Here is a 22873-nt window from a genome sequence, read left to right on the forward strand (position 1 = left end):
ATATCTTTCAGAACAGGGTATCAGCTGGGTAAATGTTCAGGGGATAGGTCACTATGACTCTGCCTATGCTTCACTTGTCCTTAATTAAGTTGGTACTATCAGCCAAGGCTGACTATTTACAAGGTCTATGACTACTCAGGCTGGTAAATTTCCACAAAAGCTGCCTGTTTACAATAGCTTATAGCCATCTGTTTCAAGAGCCTTTGTTAGCATTACTCATAAACACTCATATTCTTGTTTTAATAGATCATCTACATCTGTATTTTACCTCTAAGATCATTTTGTATTTTGAAGACATCAACAGAGCTATCACAGTTCAGTTTGAAGAAGAGAAAACAAATAATGTAAATGAAAATACTTTTCACTACCATAAACTATAAATTCCACAAGTTAAATATTTTCAGACAGACTCACTATTATAATACTTCAATATATTTTTTTAATGTTTAGACTTTTGAGGAATAAACCAATCCCTTCCAATTACCTGGATTCAAAGACAACAGGTAATTGGTTTTCTCTCAAAGCATTCTACCAAGTCTGGCTGTAGGAATTTTCAACTGGCATCTGAAAAGACATTCTTTTGTGTCAAGATGAAAAATAACCTGAGCATAGTATTGATGAGATGTAGAGGCCACAGCAGCTAACTGCACATGGATGAGTCCTGGACTTGCTATTATCACTGTCACAAAATTAATCAGAACAATGACAAGCCGGGTCATCCACTGTTCACCTTTTTTCTTGAAATAGGAAAATAGTCCCAACAGAAATACATACTAAACAAGCATAACTTCAAGTTCAAAATTAATATAAAATATTTGTATTATATGTGAAGATTGCTTTTGTAATTCCTATAAACCTATGACTAAAAGAAAGAGTTTTCACATAAAATATTTGAAATTTTTCTAATTATATGTTATTTAAACGTTTAGGTAGATGTATATTTTCTAACACCTTGGACACAATTCATTTGTAAACCAGGCTTTGTTATCAAAACTGAAGCTTAGAGCAGTCAAGCTGGCTCACTTGGTGATCCCTGAAAAAGATAGACTTAAAATAGATATCCTGTTACATTTACATCACAATCATATAGAGCTTATACATCAGAGATAATAAATTTAAAAATATGTAAAGTAATATAGACCTGCATGATGGCTGAGTCTGAAGACCTGATCCTCCCTACACCGACACCAGAACCTACATTGTAGAAGGATATAAACAACTCCACGTGAAACACATAGGCACATACATATACAGACACACACATACTCAACACATTTTGGCTGGGGCACATACATACTAGAACACATGTCCACACACATGTGCCCACATGTAAATACACAAACACAGTAAAAATAAAAATATCATATGGCCTGAAATCATGCACAGAGAAAAGAACTGATATTTCTACGTATGAATGCTTTTGATAGGGAAGGAGTCCTGGAAGGCTAGAATAATGTTTTCAGTTTTTAAGGTTGATAACTGTATAGCCCTTTGTTCCTGTGAATAAATACTGCAGTGAATTAGGTAGGTAGCTAAAATATGAATCCTGGCTTTGATTATCCATTTTTTTCTATTACTATAGCATGAGAAAAGGTTATTTTTGAAATGCTGTGTACTCATACCCAAGAAATTCTGAACCAGCCCTACTAGTTGAAATGAGTCACCAGCATGAGCCAATTGAGAGGAGACAAAGCAACAGAACTTAGGTCAAGGCAACAATGCAAAGTCTAGGAACCATGGTCTTCAGATTGAGGTTAGAGAATATGTTTACACCTAAGAGCTCAATTAGCATAAAAGTAGCATTTTAAAAAAATATTTTGCATGAAAAATCATTGTTTGAAAATTGGCTACTACATGCGATTCTAAATCCTTTGATAATCAATAAGAAATGAGTCTTTTAAAACTTTCCATTGCTACTCTAAGCATATCTGCTCTGTACTGAAAATGTCCCCATGTAAAAACGTAAGAAAAACAAACTGCCTGTTATTGTGCTATTGAAAATACACATTTTTATTCTTTAAGTATAAACCTAAAGATGTATGTGTGTGTGCGCGCATGTGTGTATGTGTGTGTGTGTTTGTGTGTGTTTGTGAATGTAGTTGTAATGATGTGTGCTGTAATGTAATAACACTGAATGTAAGAATAGAAAATATCCTGAGCAAATTGAATGATGTAATGTAAGAAAACACATGAAGGATATATTGGGAACTTAATGATTTTAGAAATACTAATAACTGTGGACTGTTAAATATAAAAAATTAAACATACTAGGAGGGGGTGATTTTTTTCTTATATAATAAAAGGTAAGCTTATGGTGAAAAGCAAATTTAAAACGATTGGTCTTTGCCTCTTATGCTGAATGGGGAATTCTTGGTTATACAGCTCTGTGAGAACCTATGCCCCTATAGATAACCTAATAAATTCACAAGGTCTGTCTTCAGTGCTCTAATGGGGTGAATAATCCAAACTAGACATACTGAAAAGTGTGCTTTACTGATCTGCAGGGCACTTCTTAGTGCATCTAACTAAATAAACAAGTTAACTATCAACCTTTCTCTGTTATCTTTTCTTTTAATTATAATGTCATGAATTTTAAAATCAATGCAAAATTCATGTATATATTTGTTGGCATTCCTTTTTGTTCTAATAAAAATCCACATGTAGTCAGGAAGATGTTAAGCTATATTTAGCAGTTCATTAATAATAATTTTTATTTAATAGTATTTATTTATTTAACTTTTAAAATATCCTGAGATTTTATCATTTTGTTCCACTACCAATTAGACATTTTAGTCTTATTCCTGGGACATAGTTGCATTCCATACTTGTAATATTCTAGGTAGTCAATGTCAGTATCCTATTGATTTTGTCTTGGTGTTACATCTTAATAAATAGATCTTGAGAATTTTTATTGATTGTTTCATTTCCAGCCCTGGTTTATCAAAACTTTCTAAATTCTGCTACTCCTTTTGTTAATCATTGACTAAGAAAAATATCTGTACCAAAGTTACAAGATGGAGCCATGAACACCTAGAAGAGACAACTAAGGGAGCAGTCATCCTCTAACATATATGGTAAAATACAAACATATCTGAGACCTTTTATTTAGGGATTTATTTATATAGTAATTGGCATTATCTAATTTAAAATTACACTGGTTTATTTAGTTTAAAATGTATCTTGCCTTGAAAATAAGGATATTACTTAAGGAATGATCATCTGAAAGTTATGTGCTTATCTAGAAAGTCTTACTTCAAGGAAACTTCTGTTTTGTGTATTGATATGTATACATGCATGTATAATTGCATATTTTCTGTATTACAATATGTGGGGCGGGGCGGTGGAATATGAGAGGCAGCTGGGCATATTTTTATTGGATATTTTATTTATTTACATTTCAGATGTTATCACCTTTCCCCATCCCTCCCCCCCCCACACCCTATCCCATCTCCCCTCCTCCTGCTTTCTATGAGGGCGAGGGCATGCCTCAAATCACCCACCCACTCCCAACTCCCTGCCCACACTGGGGCATACAGCTTTCTGGGGACCAAGGACCTTCTCTCCCACCTATGCCTGACAAGGCCACCCTTCCTTACATATACAGCTGGAGCCATGGTTCCCTCCCTGTATGCTCCCAGGCTGTTGATTTAGACTCTGGGAGCTCTGGTTGGTTGGTATTGTTGCTCTCCCCATGAGGCCATAAACCCCTTCAGCTCCTTCAGTCTTCTCTCTAACTCCTCTATTGGGAACCTTGTGGTCAGTTCAATGATTAGCTGTAAGTATCCACCTCTGTCTGTATACATCAGGCTCTAGCAAAGCCTCTAAGGAGACAGCTAAACCAGGATCTTGTCGGCATGCACTTCCTGGCATCCACAACAGCATCTGCCCTGGTGACTGCACATGGGATGGATACCCAGGTGGGGTAGTTTCCAGAAGGCCCCTCCTTCAGTTTCTGTTTCACACTTTGTCTCCATATTTGCTCCTATGAGTATTTTACTCCTTCTAAGAAGGACCAAAGCACCCACACTTTGGTCTTCCTTCTTCATGAGCTTCATGTGGTCTGTGAGTTGTATCTTGGGTACTTCAAGCTTTTGGGCTAATATCCACTTACCAGTGAGTCCATACCATGTGTTTTCTTCTGTGATTGGGTTACCTCACTCAGGATGATATTTTCTAGTTCCATCCATTTGCCTAAGTATTTCATGGAGTCATTTATTTAATAGCTGAGTAATACTCCATTGTGTAAATGTATCTCTCCCTACCTATTCAATATCTTGAAGTCTTAATCAGAGCAATCAGACAACAAAAGAAAGTCAACGGGATACAAATAGGAAATAAAAAAGTCAAAATATCACTATTTGCAAATGATATGATAGTATACTTAAGTGACCCCCTCCTAAATCTGATACACAACTTCAGCAAAGTGGTTGGATATAAAATTAATTCAAACAAATCAGTAGCCTTCCTCTATTCAAAAGATAAACAGTCTGAGAAAGCAATTAGGGAAAACTATTCTCATCAATAAAAGAACTTCAGGGTTCACCATCCCTGACCTCAAGCTGTACTACAGAGCAATAGTGATAAAAAACTACATTGTATTGGTACAGAGACAGACAGGAAGATCACTGGAATAGAATTGAAGATCCAGAAATGAACCCACACACCTATGGTCACCTGATCTTTGACAAAGGAGCTAAAACCATCCAGTGGAAAAATGACAGCATTTTCAACAAATGGTGCTGTTGTAACTGGAGGTCAGCATGTACAAGAATGCAAATCAATTCATTCTTATCTCCTTGTACAAAGCTCAAGTCCAAATGGATTAAATACCTCCACATAAAACCAGGTACACAACATCTAGTAGAAGAGAAAATGAGGAAGAGCCTTGAATACTTGGGCACAGGGGAAAAGTTTCTGAACAGAACACCAAAGGCCTAAGATCAAGAATTGACAAATGGGACCTCATAAAATTGCAAAGCTTCTATAAAGCAAAGAACACTGTCAATAGGACAAAATGGCAACCAACAGATTGGGAAAAGATCTTTACCAATCCTACATGTGATAGAGGGCTAATATCCAATATATACAAAGAACTCAAGAAATTAGACTCCAGACAACCAAATAATCCTATTTTTAAAATTGGGTACAGAGCTAAACAAAAAAATTCTCAACTGAGGAAACTCAAATGACTGAGAAGAACCTAAAGGAATGTTCAACATCCTCGGTCATCAGGGAAATTCAAATCAATACAACCCTAATATTCTACCTCACACCAGTCAGAAACTAAGATCAAAAACTCAGGTGATAGCACATGCTGGCAAGGATGTGGAGAAAGAGACACACTCTTCCATTGGTGGTGGGATTGTAAGCTGGTACAACCACTCTGGAAAACAGTCTGGTGGTTCCTCAAAAAATTGGACATAGCATTACCTGAGGACACTGGTTTACCACTCCTAGGCATATACCCAGAAGATGCTCCAACATATAACAAGGACATATGCTCCACCATGTTCATAGCAGCCTTATATATAATAGCCAGAAGCTGGAAAGAATCCAGATGTCCTTCAACAGAGGAATGGATACAGAAAATGTGGATTTACTCAATTTTTAATTATGTGTAGGAATGTGTCAGTGTTGTTACCTGCCCTTGAGTGCAGTGCCCACTGCATCTGTAAGAGGGCTTACAGATCCCCTGGAGCAGGCAGTTGTGAGCTGCTCAATGTGGGTCCTAAGAAGAAAACTGACTATTAAAGAAAGCATAAATAATTATTTTTAAAATAATTGCATTCTTTTTTCAAAGAGAAGTAACCCTTTATTTTTACCTTTCTCAAATTAAGCTGGCTGACTCTACTGCTTTGGGGGAATTAGTCAAAGAAACATATCCTCCTCATCTGATTCATTTGACTCTTTCTTAGTTTCAGCCTTGGCTGGACCTGCAGAGGTAGCAGGAGCAGTAGTGGTGGTGGCAGCCACAAATGCAGATGGATTATCCAGGTAGACCTTGACCTTTTCAGCAAGTGGGGATGAGTACTCAGTCTCTTCAGACAAAGCCAGGACCTGCTTGCATCCATTGTTGATGGATTGTGGCACTGAGGCAACAGTCTGTACCAATCTGCAGATAGTACCAATCTGCAGATAGATGTTAGTCACATTGTGGATTCCCTCTAGGAAGTGAGAGTGTAGAGTCTGCCCTGTGATGTCCAGCACTTCAGGGTTATAAATGCTGCCATTATCAAACACCTGCTGGATGATCAGCCCAAAGGAGAAGGGGGAGATGTTCAGTGTGTTCAGCAGTGTGGCTTCACAGGCTCCTACGTTGTCTCCAGTTTTTATCAGCTGCACATCACTCAGAATTTCAATAGTACCTCTGGAGATTTTAATGGTGATGCCTAAAGCTTAGTAGAAAGAGGTCTTTTCAGGCCCCAGTCCAGTGTTTTGAGTTGGCACAGTGACCGCACATGGGGCAAGGGCACCAGCTCGACCAGCAGCTGGCACCTTATTGGCAAGCAGCATGTCTCTAATCTCAGTGAGGTCCTCCTTGGTAAACACAAACCCCATGTTTTCCCGAATGTGAGGCAACAGTTTGTGCAGAACTGAGTCGTTTTCCAGGTTGTCCCTGATGGCCTTGCTCATCACCCTCATCACCTTGTTCTTGGCCATCAGCACCATAACCTTCCCTCGAAGGGACATGCAGATCTACTGCAGCTGCCTGGAGCCCACATTATCTGCTCCTACAATGAAATATTTTGGGTAATCATCCAAAAGTTTAATGATTTTTTTATTGGATATTTTATTTACACTTCAGATGCCATCCCCTTTCCCCATCCCCCCCCTTAGAAAACCCCTATCCCATGCCCCCTTTTCCTTTTTGCACTTATACATTTTTTAAAAAAATGTTAATCGAAGGCTTTATAAGTTTGGTATTGCTCAATCAGAGGTGTAACCCACTACCCAACCTAGATATATCAACTATCTTTGACTGGTGGAGATTCATGAACATCTGCCTCCCTGTCTACCCCCTCTTTCTCTCTCTCATCACCTAGCTTCTCTCCTTCTTCTCCTCCTCTTCTTACTCCTTCTCTTCCTCTCAGTACTCCTCCCACCTTAGTTCCTCCTACATATAACCCTTCCTGTTAAAATGAAACTTTTCTCTCAAAATACAATTAGAGCATAATTATGCCAATTTGTACCAGTGAGGTACAAGATAGTCCTAATACCCAGTCATCATTTTGTTGACTAACCAGAACCTCTGTCATCTATCCTAACTAAAACACTTAGTTCTGAACCTGGCTTTTTCCTTGGCTTTAGGATGAATGTCAGCTGACAACCATCCACTCAAATTTTTTCTCTCAAGGTAAATAGCCAGGATTGGCTAAGAGGCTATAAGTTTTCAACCCCATCAGAAATCCAGAATGACTGAGTTAAGTATAATTGTGGGAAGCACAAAGCATAGCTTCTAAAACTTAGCCAATTTACAGAGACCGCTGAACATCTGGACACTCCCTCTACTACAAAACGTTGGAGCATCTGTTCTTTCGCCTTCTGGCCAAGGATCATCTGACAGACCTTAGTGCTGAAGAATTATTAAGGGCTGATTACTCTGTCTAGGCAGATATAATCAGTCGACTATTCTCCAAGTGTGTCCTTTTCTGGACAATAATTTGTCTGTGGACGGAAAGAGGCAATTCTTGTCTAGTGGTTGTCTCACCACAACTGGAGTAACTCCAAAGATGCTCAATTTCTTAGAATTCAATACAGGAAGCTGTCAGGAGCAGACAGGTCTCTAATCAAAATGAACATTAATACAGAAATGTTTGTAATGTCAATTCTGTGGATTTCTGACGTTTTGAAAACCAACTATCCATGTAAGGTAATCTGGACTGTTGTCTGCTAACTCCACTTAGCTATCTCTAAATAAAACATAGGAAACACCCTAACAATAAACTCCAAGCCATGAATTTGCTATAGTCCCTTAACTCACAGGCTGACCGTCTCAAATCAGTTTAAAAAGTTAAAGAAGGACTGGGTCTAAGCCATGTATTCCTAAATGTGTTATACTGGCACAATGCCTATGAGAGTAACAATATTTATCTAACTTTTATATCAATAAAAAGCTCGTACCAATAAAAACCTTAAAATTTGCAATCAAAGTAAATTGGTGCCATTTAAGAATTTATATCTTCATCTTGATAATATTTGTACAGATTCCTACCAATAGGTTATGGCTATGCAATAAATCCTAGCTAATTCTCTCTATTCCCACAAAACCACTACTTTTCCCTAGAAAGACAGCCCAACATTTACCACCTTAGTACCCAAGCCCAGGGAATAGGGGCGCTGACTCTTCATTAGCTTCTTCAAGCTGAATATGAGCGTTGAGATATTAGAAGAGGAGTGGGGGGGAGAACAAATTGATAAGCCTCTGATGCTGTGTATTCGCTGCCTCCAGATGGAATTCCCAGACCTCAGAGGTTTGAGTAGTTCTGCCCAGCTTGCTTGATGAGTAGATACACCAAGTCTGATCATTCTGCAATATACAATTCTCAAAACAAATTTTAGTATCAAGATAGTTTTTTTTTTTTTTAAAGAGGGCTGACATTTTATTAAGGATGTTGGTTCTAACCGCTTTTCTTTTTTTCCCCCTCTTTTATTGGATATAATATTTACATTTCAAATTTTATCCCCTTACCCAGGAACCCCTTATTCCATCCTCCCTCCTCCTGCTTCTATGAGGGTGTTTACACACCTACCCCCCCCACTCCCCCTCCCCACCCTCAGATTCCCCCCCACACACTCAGTGTTCAGCCTTCATGGTATCAAAGATCTCCTCTCCCACCTATGCCCAACAAGGACATCCTCCCCTACATATACAGCTGGATTCATGTGTCCCTCCATATGTGCTCCTAGGCTGGTGGTTTAGACCCTGGGGAACTCTGGCTGGTTGGTATTGTTGCTCTCCTCATGGGGCCACCAACCCTTTGGCTCCTCAGTTTACTCTCTAACTTCTCCATAGGGAACCTTTGATCAGGTTAATGGTTACCTGTGAGTATCTGCCTCTGGGTATGTCAGACTCTGGGGGAAATCTAAGGAGACAGCCTTATCAGGCTGCTGTCAGCTTTCCCTTCCTGTCATCCATATCATGGTCTATTTTGGGTGACTGCACATGGCATGAATACTCACGTGGAATGATCTCCATACAACCTCTCCTTCAGTTTCTGTCCCACACTTTGTCTCCTTATTTGCTCCCTTGGGTATTTTGTTACTCTTTCTAAGTAAGACCTAGGCATCCACACTTGTTCTTCCTTCTTCATGAGCTTCATGTGGTCTGTTAGTTGAATCTTTGTTGTTTCAAACTTTTGGGCTTATCTTCGCTTATCAGTGAGTAAATACCATGTGTGTTCTTTTGTGATTGGATTACCTCACTCAAGATGATATTTTCTAGTTCCATCCATTTACCCAAGAATTTCTCGAATTCATTATTTTTAATAGCTGAGTAATATTCCATTGTGTAAATGTACCACATTTTTTGTATTCATTCCTCTGTTGAAGGACATCTGGGTTCTTTCCAGCTTCTAGCTATTATAAATAAGGCTGCTATGAACATAGTGGAGTATATGTCCTTGTTATAAGTTGCAGCATCTTCTGGGTATATGCCCACGAGTGGTATAGCAGGGTCCTCAGGTAGTGTTATGTCCAATTTTCTGTAAAACTGCCAGACTGACTTTCAGAGTGGTTGTACCAGCTTGCAACTCCACCAACAATGGAGGAGTGTTCCTCTTTCTCCACATCCTCGCCAGCATCTACTATCACCTGAATTTTTGATCTTAGCCATTCTGACTGGTGTGAGGTGGTATCTCAGGGTTGTTTTGATTTGCATTTCTCTGATGACTAAGGATGTTGAGCATTTCTTAAGGTGCTTCTTGGCTATTCGAGTTTCCTCAGTTGAGAATTCTTTGTTTAACTCTTTACCCCATTGTTTAATGGGGTTATTTTCTTGTCTGGCATCTAATTTCTTGAGTTCTTTGTATATATTCAATGTTAGCCCTCTATCAGATCTAGGATTGGTAATGATCTTTTCCCAATCTGTTGGTTGCCGTTTTTTCTTGTTGACAGTGTCCTTTGCCCTACAGAAGCTTTGCAATTTGATGAGGTCCCATTTGTAGATTCTTGATCTTAGAGCATCAGCCATTGGTGTTCGGTTCAGGAATTTTTCCCCTGTGCCCAGGTATTCGAGGGTCTTCCCCACCTTCTCTTCTATTAGTTTCAGCGTATCTGGTTTTATGTGAAGGTCCATTATCCACTTGGACTTGAGCTTTGTACAAGGGGATAAGTATGGATTAATTTGCATTCTTCTACATGATGACCTCCAGTTGAACCAGTACCATTTGTTGAAAATGCTGACCTTTTTCCACTGGATGGTTTTAGATCCTTTGTCAAAGATCAAGTGGCCATAGGTCTTCCGCAAAACCATTCATGCTTGTCATTGCCAAGACAACTGGCAATGTCTCCCCAGCCCCTGCACATTTTTCAAAAACCAAAATTCTAACAAAATAAAAAATATATATATAGCCTTCTGGTCTGTGCCAGAGCACTGAAGCAGGGATCCCAGGTGCTCTAACTCAGGCAGTATCTTATGTAAGCAGACAGCAAGACCCTCCCCAAACAGGGAGTAACTGGGACCCACAAGGACCCAGGAAGTCACTCCCGGCCCAGAGCACTGGTTCCCTTTGGTCTGGGCCAGAGCACTGAGCAGATCTTGGGCAGCAGCTCTGCCCCCAGAGGAAACAGGGCTCCTAGAACTTTAACCTGGGCAGCATCCTGTCTGCTCCTGAGCACTGAGCAGATTTTGGGCCCCAGTGCTTAACCCAGTAGTTGACCTACCCCACAAAGTTCTGATACAACCAAGATAATAGGAAAGACAGGCTCCAGTCAGGGACAGGGTAGGTAGCACTAAGGAGATACAGATGGCAAAAGGCAAGCACAAGAACATATGCATCAGTAACCCAGGGTACTTGGCATTATTAGAATCTAGTTCTCCCACACTAGAAAGTCCTGAATTCCTCATATCACCAGGAAAGAAAGATTCAGATTTAAAATCACTTCTAATGATGATGATAGAGGACATTAAGAAGGACATAAATAATACCCTCAAAGAAATTGAGAACAAAGATGAACAGGTGAAAGCACTTAAAGAGGAAACACAAAAAACCCTTAAAGAATTACAAGAGAACACAACTAAACAGGTGATGGAATTGAATAAAACCATCCAGGACATAAAAATGGAAGTAGAAACAATTAAGAAATCACAAAGGGAGACTACACTGGAGATAGAAAACCTAGGAAAGAAATCAGGAGTCATAGATGCAAGCATCACCAACAGAATACAAGAGATGAAAAAGAGAATCTCAGGTGCAGAAGATACCATAGAAAATATCAACACAACTGTCAAAGAAAATGCAAAATGCAAAAATTTCTTAACACAAAATATCCAGGAAATCCAGGACACAATGAGGAGACCAAACCCAAGGATAATAGGTATAGATGAGAGTGAAGATTACCAACTTAAAGGGCCAATGAATATCTTCAACAAAATTATAGAAGAAAACTTCCCTAATCTAAAGAAAGAGATGCCCATAAACATACAAAAAGAATATAGAACACCAAATAGACTAGACCAGAAAAGAAATACCTCCTGTCACATAATAATCAAAACACCAAGTGCAAAAAACAAAAGAATATTAAATGCAGTAAAGGAGAAAAGCCAAGTAACATATAAAGGCAGACCTATCAGAATTACACCAGACTTCTCACCAGATACTATAAAAGCTAGAGGATGCTGGACAGATGTCATATAGACCCTAAGAGAACACAAATGCCAGCCCAGGCTACTATACTCAGCAAAACTCTCAATTACCATAGATGGAGAAATCAAGATATTCCATGACAAAACCAAATTTATACAATATCTTTCCAAAAACACAGCATTACAAAGGATAATAGCAGGAAAGCTCCAATACATGGAGGGAAATTATACCCTAGAAAGAGCAAGAAAGTAATCCTCTTCCAACAAATCCAAAAGAAGATAGCCACACAAAGATAACTTCACCTCTAATAACAAAAACAACAGGAGACAACAATCCTTAATTGTTCCTTAATATCTCTTAACATCAATGGACTCAATTCCCAAATTAAAAGACATAGGCTAATGGACTGGATACATAAATGGGACCCAGCATTTTGTTGCATACAAGAAATGTACCTCAGTGCAAAGACAGACTCTACCTTAGAGTAAAAGACTGGAAAACAATTTTTCAAGCAAATGGTCCTAAGAAACAAGCTGGAGTAGCCATTCTAAAATCTCCAGCCGGAGAACACAAAGGGGGGGGTGGGGGGGGGACTCATCGCTCCACCTGTATAGGTAGTTGAGGGTGGCCTTGCCAGGCAACAGTGGAAGTGGACAGCCTTGGTACCTAAAAGTTTAGATTCCCTAGTGTTGGGGAATTGCAAGAGCAGGGAGGTGGGAATGAGAGGATGGTGGGAGCACACCCTCATAGTAATTGGAGTGGGGGAATAGGGTAAGGGGTTAGGCATCAGTGGAAGTGGAGGGCCTAGGTGCCCGAAAGTTTGGATTCCCTGATGTTGGGAAATTTGAGAGCAGGAAGGCAAAAATGGGAGGATGGTGGGAGCACACCCTCATAGAAACTCCCAGAATTATATGGATTAGACATGACAGAGGCAGGCCACCCAGAAGACTCGATTCCAGAATTCAAACAAATAATTATCTTGATACTAAAATTTGTTTTGATAATTTTTATATTGCAGAATACATAGCCTTGGTGTATCTACTCATTAGGCAAGCTGAGCAGACCTGCTTGAACCTCTGATGTCCTGGAATTCCAGCTGGATGCAGCAATGACACAGTGTCAGAGGCTTATCAATTTACTCTTCCCCCAACCCCTCTTCTAATATCTCAACACCCATAATCAGCTTGAAGAAGTTAATGAAGAGTCAGCGCCCCTATTCTCTGGGCTTGGGGACTGAGGTGATTAATATTGGGCTGTCTTTCTAGGGAAAAGTAGTGGTTTTGGTGGAACAGGGAGGATTAGCTAGGACTTATTGCACAGCCATAACCTATTGGTAGAAATCTGTACAAATATTATCAAGATGAAGATATAAATTCTTAAATGGCACCAATTTACTTTGATTGCAAATTTTAAGGTTTTTATTGGTATGAGCTTTTTATTGATATAAAAGTGAGATGAACATTGTTACTATCATAGGCATTGAGCCTGTATAACACATTTAGGAATACAAGGCTTAGACCCAGTCCTTCTTTAATTTTTTAAACTTACTGGAGATGGTTAGCCTGTGAGTTAAGGGCCTATAGCAAATTCATGGCTTGGAGTTTATTGTTAGGGTGTTTTCTATATTTTCTTTAGAAATAGCTGAGAGGAGTTAACAGACAACAGTCCAGATTGCCTTACATAAATAGTTGGTTTCAAAACATCAGAAATCCACAGAATTGACATTACAAACATTTCTGTATTAATGTTCATTTTGATTAGAGACCTGTCTTCTCCTGACAGCTTCCTGTCTTGGATTCTAAGGAGAAATTGAGCATCTTTGGAGTTATTCCAGTTGTGGTGAGACAGCCATTAGGCAAGAATTGCCTCTTTTCATCTACAGACAAATCACTGTCCAGAAAAGGACACACTTGCAGAATAGTCGACTGATTATATCTACCAAGACAGAGTCATCAGCCCTTAATAATCCTGCATCACTAGATCTGTCAGATGATCCTGGGCCAGAAGGCTGAAGATTGGATGCTCCAACGTTCTGTAGTATAGGGACTGTCCAGGTGTTCAGTGGTCTCTATAAATTGGCTATTTTTTAGAAGCTATGCTTTGTGCTTCCAATAATTTCAGTTAACTCAGTCATTCTGGATTTCTGATGGGGTTGAAAACTTATAGTCTCATAGCCAATCCTTGCTATTTACTTTGAGAGAAAAGATTTGAGAGGATGGGTTTCAGCTGACATTCATTCTACAGCCAAGAAAAATAAAGCCAGGTTCAGAACTAAGTCTTTTATTTAGGAGAAATGACAGAGGTTCTGGTTAGTCAACAAAATGATGGACTGGGTATTAGGTCTATCTTGCACCTTACTGACATAAATTGGTATAGTTATGCTATAACTGTATTTTGAAAGAAAAGTTTTATTTTAACAGGGATGGTGATATGTAGGAGGAGCTAAGGTGGGAGGAGTAAGGAGAGGAGGGGGAGAAGGAGAGGAGGAGCTAGGTAATGAGAGAAAAAGAGAGAGGGGGGCCAGACATGGAGGCAGATGTTCACATGTCTCCACCAGTCAAAGATAGTTAATATATCTAGGTTGGGTATTAGGTTACACTTCTGATTGATATTGAGCATTACCAAATTTATAAAACCATTGATTAACATAAAAAAATTGTATAAAAGAAAAAAGGAGAAGGGGGGTATGGGATAGGGGTTTTTCTAGGGAGGAGAAATGGGGAAAGGCGATGGCACCTGAAATATAAATAAATATCCAATAAAAAAATTAAAAAAAGAAGAAAGATATAATGAAAAAATCAAAATATTGAGAAAAATTACTTCTACTAGAAAAAGGTATCATAAAGTATGCAGAGAATTAGTGATGTTTTAAGCCCTCTTTTAGGTGTTTCAATATTGTCATATTTTTTCTTAAAAAATAAGTTGTGGAGATACTGAATAATCATCTGTTAATAAATACATGATAAATAAATATTTATCACAAGAGCAATATGTCAGATTTCATTGAGTAAATTGTATCTAAGATTGTATTAAATCAGGAATCACATCTTTTGTCTTTATTTCAGCATATGTAAACATATGTTAAACAGAATTAGAATTCATCAAATTCTCAATATACCCTTATACAAGGGACAATAATTGGCAGCAAACATATTACTCTGTAAAATTCACAAACTTTAGATATAAGTGTATATTTATAACTACACATTTCTAGATGAACAACCTCACTAATAATTCAGTGTGGACTGATTAGCTGTATCTGTAACAACAGCATAAACTAATGGTGCATTCTCATAATTAAGCTTACTTCAAGAGAGAGCCAGGTTATGTCTATCAAATGAACAATAAATAATACTTCTTGATTTGAATTTTTAGTTATATGTGTCATGTATTTCCAAGCTCAAATGTATTGTTATAAATTATGAGCATTAGTTTTAGATTAAGTGAAAAATTTTAGAAATTTTAAGGGGACAGATTGCTGTTTTTACTTGTGCTAGAACAACTAATTTCTCTTCACTTAAAGTGGAACAAAATAAATATCACAGTAAATAAATGCATTTGTTCTCATTTAGGTCTTAATTTGTTTTTAGAACAGGGCAATACTGTTGGCATATATATTTGCATATGATTTAAATATTAGGTCCAATTTTAAGTGCCATTTTTCACTTATACTTTGTGAGGGGATATCAGTTTGCTGAGCATTCCCCCCCCACCCCCGGGGACAATGTAGCTTCTAAAGAAACAACTCAGTTTCCTGGGCCACATAGACACATCTTTTGTTATCCATCCATGCCTTTGCAGTGATCTGAACATGTCAAACATGCTCACAATGAGGAATGCACCATGTGTGTAGCTAAGAGCTCATAAACAAAGATGTATGTAGAGCCGGAGATGTGGCTCAGTAGTTGCAAACTCTTGCTGCTCTTCCAGAGGGTTGGAGTTCTTTTCCCAGAGCCCACATCAGGTGGCTCACAATGACCAGTAACTCTGACTCCAAGGAATCTGATGCTTTCTTCAGGACTTTGTGACCATGACACACACATGATATCCATTCACACATGCACAAACACACAGAGCATAAGTAAAACATAAATATTTCTTTTAAAAGAAATGGAGGCAAATAAATATGAAAGGAAATGCATGTTTTATAAGCTGTGTAAAGATGGTAGAATAAAAAATCATTGGCTATCAGAGTAAAATCCCTATGTAAGCTTAAGACACACAATAAAAAATGCAAAAAGCCTGTGGATTTAAATCCTACAATGCATTTGATCTTTTTCACAATTTTTTTTCTAATTTTAAGATTATATCTCTAGTTAGAATTTGTGTACTTTCTACAAGTTAATCACTTTGATAAGTGTGGCATGGACCTGCATCATCTTTGCACCGTATCATGAGGCATACACAATCATTTTCAGATGCTGAGCATCCTCTAAATAGATATCTATATTGCTCGTCATGTACCAGTCAGTACGCATTTCATAAAAGTGAACTCATATCACCCTTACTGTAACCTCTATGTAATCTTATTATTGTTGTCTTATAGATAGAGTCTGAATTAAGAGACAAGTGAGAAATTTTCTAAAATTTTTACAGTAATTAAATGTTGAAGCAGAAATTCAAGCTTAATTATTCTAGCTTTAAACCAGAGATCATAATGGCCGAGATATGAATAATAATAAGTAAGTAATGATGGACATGAAAGAATATTCATGTGATGTCTTCATGTAACACTGCCTTTAGATGCAGGTCAGAGACTATGGTTCTGGCTTTCATATTTCAGCAGAACCATATAGCTATCAATCTTATATAGAACTCTTGGAGACAATCTTAGAGGCCTGAACCACTGAGTTATATATTACTACATACAAGCTCACTCAGTTTCTACAGCCTTCTGGAGCCTCCTCTCCAGCATTACACTCCCTAATGTCCACACTCAAAATGTCAACTACATCACTCCCAGGGATACAAAATGTGCCAATGAAGACAATCTGAGATACGAAAGGGCAAAACACAAGGGAAATCTGCTATTTTCTAGACTCCATCATTCAACTTGCCCTATACCTTTAAGGTTCTAGAACTAAAATCAAGTTTTCCATAAATTCTACATTAAAACCCCAACACTCACCTTGTTAAGAAGGTATGTTTATTAAATTAGAAGGAGAGAACAATCTTATTAATTTTTCTATATTTGTCTTGAGTTATGTGAATAATAGAAGTTTGGCTTTTCTTTTTTCTTTTTAACAACAACAAAAAATTTCTATTACTATCTACTCTTTCTATAATATATTATTCAACTTAAATCTATTATAAAATATGTGTTTGGAAAGAACAGGACACAAAAACATTGCATTAGAAGGCTAAGGAAAGAATTCCTTCCCTTTCTTCTCTTAATACTGTGTTACATACAGTTCATTGAACAGATGTTTTATGAATGAATTACATGCAATAGTGTTTCAAAACTGAAGGCAGGTATGCAAGATTATGATGGAAAGAAAAGGAAGATAATCTTTAAATATCTTACTTACAGTAAGTTTAATGTCTGTATGCCTAAATATAATCAACTCTAATTTTCCTATCAGTTACCATCATTCTTTCAAACCTTTTGCCAAAGTAAGGAAGCTACTGATTATGTTTCTTGCTGGCTTCTAGGGTATTGAATTGCTATTCTTTTCCTTTTTGTTTCTGAAATGCTCTTTCTAGATATATTTCATATAAGCAATAGAAGGGCTTTTTCAGTTAAACCAGAGTTTAGGATGGTTAAGATGTAAATAATGATAAGTTTAGTATGGCTAAGATATAAGTAACTCATGGTGGACATTAAAGAAATATTAATGCATTGCCTATTTATAACACTGCCCTTACACCCAGGCTAGAGAATACTGTTCTGGCAGGTACATGATGAACGAACAGTATCTTAGTTAGGATTTTACTGCTGTGAAGAGACACTACCAAGGCAACTCTTATAAGGACAGCATTTAATTGGGAATGGCTTACAGGTTCAGAGGTTCAGTTTCCATTATAATTAAGATGGAAACATGGGAGCATCCAGGCAGGCATAGTGCAGGAGGAGCTAAGAGTTCTCCATCTTCATCTGAAGGCTGCTAGCAGAATGCTAGCTTCTAGGCAGCTAAGAGGACCATCTTAAAATTCACATCCACAGTGATACACTTAACTCCAGCAAGGCCACACCTACTCCAACAGGGCCACACCTTCTAATAGTGCCACTCCCTGGACCAAGCATATACAAACCATCACATTCTACTACCTATTCCCCATAGGTTTATTCAAACATGAGTCTGTGGGGCCACACCTAAACATAGCATAATGCAAAATACATTTAGTTCAACTTCTAGAATCCCTTTAGACCATAGCAGTCTCAACAATGTTAAAAGTCCAAAGTTCAAAGTCTTGTCTGAGATTCATCCAATCACTTAACTTTAATCCCCAAAGCAAGACAAGAAACCAGAAGACAAACTCCAAACTCTGCATCTCCATGTCTGATGTCAAAGGGATCTTCAGATCTCCAACTCCTTTTTCATCTTTGTTGACTGCAACAAACTTCTTTCTTCTGGGCTGTTTCCACTGCCTGTTAGCAGCTTTCCTCAGCAGAAAGGCCACTGTGCCCTTCCCCCAGCCTTGAGCAGGCCTGAAAGACCTTGTTTACCACTATAGACCAAAAACAATAGGACCTAGGTAGAGTTACCCACCTTGGCTGCATGTACAGCCTGCTACAAGAATTTAGAAGAATAGACTGCCCGCTGAGCTTTCCTTGAGACACCTCCAGGATGGGTTCCCCTCACCCACTCCAGCTGAAGCAAGAAGGGTTTTGGTGGGGCTTCCCCTTTAAATTGAGAGCTGAACATTAAACTCCGAACCTTGATCAGAATAAGTTGTCTTGGCTCCATCTTTTCTTGCCCTCCATCCCCCTTTCATTCCCAGTCCCCCTTTCAGGTGAATCTAGAACATCTTGAGGTCTCCAAGACAACTTCAGTATTCCAGCTTTTTGTTTCAGTGTCTGGGATCAACACATGATCTTCCGGTCTCCTCCAAAGGGCTGGCGTCATTTCTTTACCTCTGCCCTCTGTAGCACTGTAAGCTCAGGTTGATCCACTCCATTGCTGCTGCTGTTCTTGGTGATCATCCCATGGTACTGGCATCTACAATACACTGGGGTCTTCTACTGCAACTAGGCTTCACCAATAGCCTCTCATAGGCTCTCTTCATGGTACCAAGCCTCAATTCCTTTGCACGACTCCTCCAGGCCTGGCCCATAAACTGCAACTGAAGCTGCACCTTTACCAATGGCCTTCCATGGCCTCTTGCAATGCCAAGACTCAGTTGTTTTTCATGACCCTTCATGCCTTCAAAACCAGTACTACCTGGGTGAATCTTACACTCTTACCAAGTATAGCTGCAACACGAGGTACAACATTGGCTATCTCTGGAACACAGCTTCTCAGTGCTCTCAGAAACACTTCCCAGAAGATTTTACCTCAGTGATGCTAGGGTGTTTTGTTTTGTTTTTGTTGTTGTTGTTTTTAATCACCACTAATTTGTTAGCTCTGGCTAAACAGCATCAATTGTCCCAGTAGTCCCTTTTACTCTGGACTCTAAGGCCAGAGCCATGTGGCCAAAACTGCCAAATTGCGCTGCTTGCAGGAGCTGAAACATAGCCCCCTTGTTCTATTATACTATTACTAACTTTCTGTTTTTCAACTCCTTCATTGTCTAAGCTTGGCTGTCCTGAAACTTGCTCTGTAGACTGACTTGGAGCTTAGAGATTCAGAAATCAGCTTACCTGTCTCCAAAGCACTGGGATTAAAAGTGCAGTCCACCAACCCTGGATTTAAGTTTTTCTTCACCTAGAACGTGCTCTGTTCTAGGCTGGCCTTGAACTCAGAGATCTGTTTTACCTTGCCTCCTGAGATTAAAGACTAGTACTACCATGCCTGGACCTAAATTTAGCTGGGTGGGATTTCACCTCAAGGTCACTATTCCCTTAATTTAATTTAATATCTTTGAACACAGGACAGCTCCATTTCACTTTCTGGTGCCCTTTTAATACTTGAACCATATATTTTATATTTTTCCTTTCTAAGTTTGCTATGCTTGTTCAAAATGTTCTTCATGAGATTTAACCAGAGAACAAAGTCTCTGCTGGGCTTTTTTGAGATTTCTTTGTCAGTGTAATTAATATAAATCTCTTTATCTTAGCCTCAGCTAGACTCTTCAGACAAGGGCAAAAAGCAGCCACATTCATCACCAAAATCCCACAAAAACAGTCTCAAGGCCACATATTGGAATTTTCCACTGAAACCTCTTGGGTCAGGTTCGCACAGTTCAAATCACTCTCAGTAACAAAGTCTTTTATATTCTCACTAGGATAGCTCATTAAGCCCCACTTGAAGCATTCCACATCTTTTCAAATCGAAAGTCCACAAATCCACATTCTTCCAAACAAAAGCATGGTCAGGCCTATCACAGCAATACTCCAGTCCTTGTTACCAACTTCTGTCTTAGTTAGGGTTTTACTGCTGTAAACAGACACCATAACCAAAGCAAATCTTATAAGGACAACATTTTTTTCTTTTATTGGATATTTTCTTTATTTACATTTCAAATGTTATCCCCTTTCCCAGTTTCCCCTCCAGAATTCCCCTACCCCTGCTTCAATGAGGGTGATCCCCCACACATTCACCCACCCACTCCCTCCTCCTCAACCTTGAAATTCCCCTACACTGTAGCATTGAGCCTTCACAGGACCAAGGGCCTCTCCTCCCACAAGGGCATCCTCTGCTACATATGCAACTGGAGCCATGGGTCCCTCCATGTGTACTCTTTGGTTGGTGGTTTAGTCCCTGGAAACTCTGTGGGAGTCTGGTTGGTTGATATCGTTGTTCTTCCTATGAGGTTGCAAACTCCTTCAGCTCCTTCAGTCCTTTCTTTAACTCCTCCATTTGGAATCCTGTGATCAGATCAATGGTTAGTTGTGAGCATCCTCCTCTGTATATGTCAGGCTCTGGCAGAGTCTCTCAGGAAACAGCTACATCAGGCTCTTGTCAGCAAGCACTTCTTGGCATCCCCAACAACATTTAATTGAGGCTGGCTTACAGTTCCAGAAGTTCAGTCCATTAGTCAGCCACACCTTCTTCAAAAGGGTCACACCTTCTAACAGTGCCACTCCCTGGGCAGAGCATATACAAAGCATCACAAGTAGGCATACATCTACATCGAGGCAAAAACCCATACTGACAGCAAGTTGATCTCTGTACCCTTCAGAGAAGGGGTCAGAAGACTTCCAAGGATAGAATCCTTCTAGTCAGAGGAGGACAGTTGTTTAGATAAATGTTTCTTGACTGTGGCTCACGGCCTCATACCAGGATTGCTAACTGAGTGTAGGTATGGTAAGATTTCTGACAATAGTAAAGATTTCTGAAGGCACAACCGACAGAATTCAGTTCAAAACCAGCCATGCAACATGTCTGTGGTATTTCTGACAGTGCTCACCCATGCTGTATGCACAACTTCCCTACAACCTTGGTTCTGAGCACTCCGTATATTTATTTTACACTGTGCACGCCATCACACCAAGCAGTGCCAACAAATACCACCTGAAACACCTTAGCTCAGACAGAAGGTGAGCTTGTGCTATGAACTGCAAGGAGTTTATTGTACAGAGGAAGTTTTCTGTTCCTCTAGAAATACCAATTAGCTTAATTACATAATATAATTTGCTAATAATCTCCTACCAGCATTCTTCAGTGTATAAGTATCATGGTAGTTATCTTTAGATTATATTGTTACAGAATGCTTGATTTTGAAGAATTGCTATTTGAGTTCCTGACTTGAACTTTAAATACGCACACACACACACACACACACACACACACACACACACACACCATTAAATGAAATTTGGCCTGGAATTAGATAAGCATTTTCAGCAATATAAGAAATGTTTCTAAACACACTTCTGCCATTTTGTCCATACATTTGTGTGAAGCAGCAAGCATTCTCAGTAAAATTATTACAAAATAAAATAAAGATGAACTCTAAAAACATTGAAGATACTCTCACAGTTTTTAATATTTGTTAAAGGCTTAATACTTCATGTAAAAACAGACAAGTATATCCATCTTATCACTCTGCAAATTAACTTCCATTTTAGTAAATATCAAAGTTATGAATATACTACAGAATCATTTCAAAATAGGTTTTCTTCAGTAAATGTTTTATTTGTAGTCATATATAAATTTTGCATGTAAAGAGATGCAGAGGAGAAAAAAAACCTTCAAAAATATCTGGTATAAGAATAAGGGCTACAGATAAACACTGGATGTGCACAGATATGTAAGGGCAGGTTTGGTAGGAAATAGAGAAACCATTGCAGATTCCACTATAGGATATATGGAAGTAGGCAACTCAATCTGTCCTACAAAGAGGGTGGCCTTTTATCACACTCCCATTTCTCTGCTTGTTCATACTTTTGCATACATACAAACACAATCTTGCCTTTCACTCTGCCCATGATGCTTGAAGCTGTGTCCGATGATAAGTTGAACAGCATAATAATGACTGAGGGATCAACAGTGCCATTAATTCTGGTATAGTAGAGATAACAAAATGAGGGTGGTAGTGGACAAAGCACAAAGTAGCTTTTTCTACTTAAGAATAACCGAATAGACTTCCTGTTAGGGGATTTTAAACTCTACCAATCCTGCCTCAAGATGCTGTGCTGGATATGCAGCTAATAAACATCTTTGAGATGCCTTTCTGTGTGTACCTTGCTGTCAAACATTAAGTCAGGCCCTGAGTACCAGGACAGATGAAAGACCTGTCCACATGGACCATGGCCCCAGACTCAGTGAGAAGTCATCACACTGCCCACCTGAACTCATCTCTACTCTCTGCCTGCTTTTCTTTGTTTTAACTTCTTTTATAGGCCTATGTGATATAATTAGATTCTTAAAGAAACAATGTGTGTGTGTAATTATGGTGTGATAGAATACTTTACATTGCCCATCAAAGCCAAAAGTAATCAGTAACTGGCCCTACACATGAAATTT

General features: G+C 38.8%; 1 pseudogene; it reads right to left on the reverse strand.

The window, feature by feature from the left end:
- Positions 1-5542: 5542 nt before the first annotated feature.
- LOC117708240 (large ribosomal subunit protein uL10 pseudogene) overlaps positions 5543-22873 on the reverse strand; it is a 115147-nt pseudogene continuing 97816 nt past the window's right edge.

This window comes from Arvicanthis niloticus, chromosome 1, assembly GCF_011762505.2.
Source record: "Arvicanthis niloticus isolate mArvNil1 chromosome 1, mArvNil1.pat.X, whole genome shotgun sequence".
Taxonomy (NCBI): domain Eukaryota; kingdom Metazoa; phylum Chordata; class Mammalia; order Rodentia; family Muridae; genus Arvicanthis; species Arvicanthis niloticus.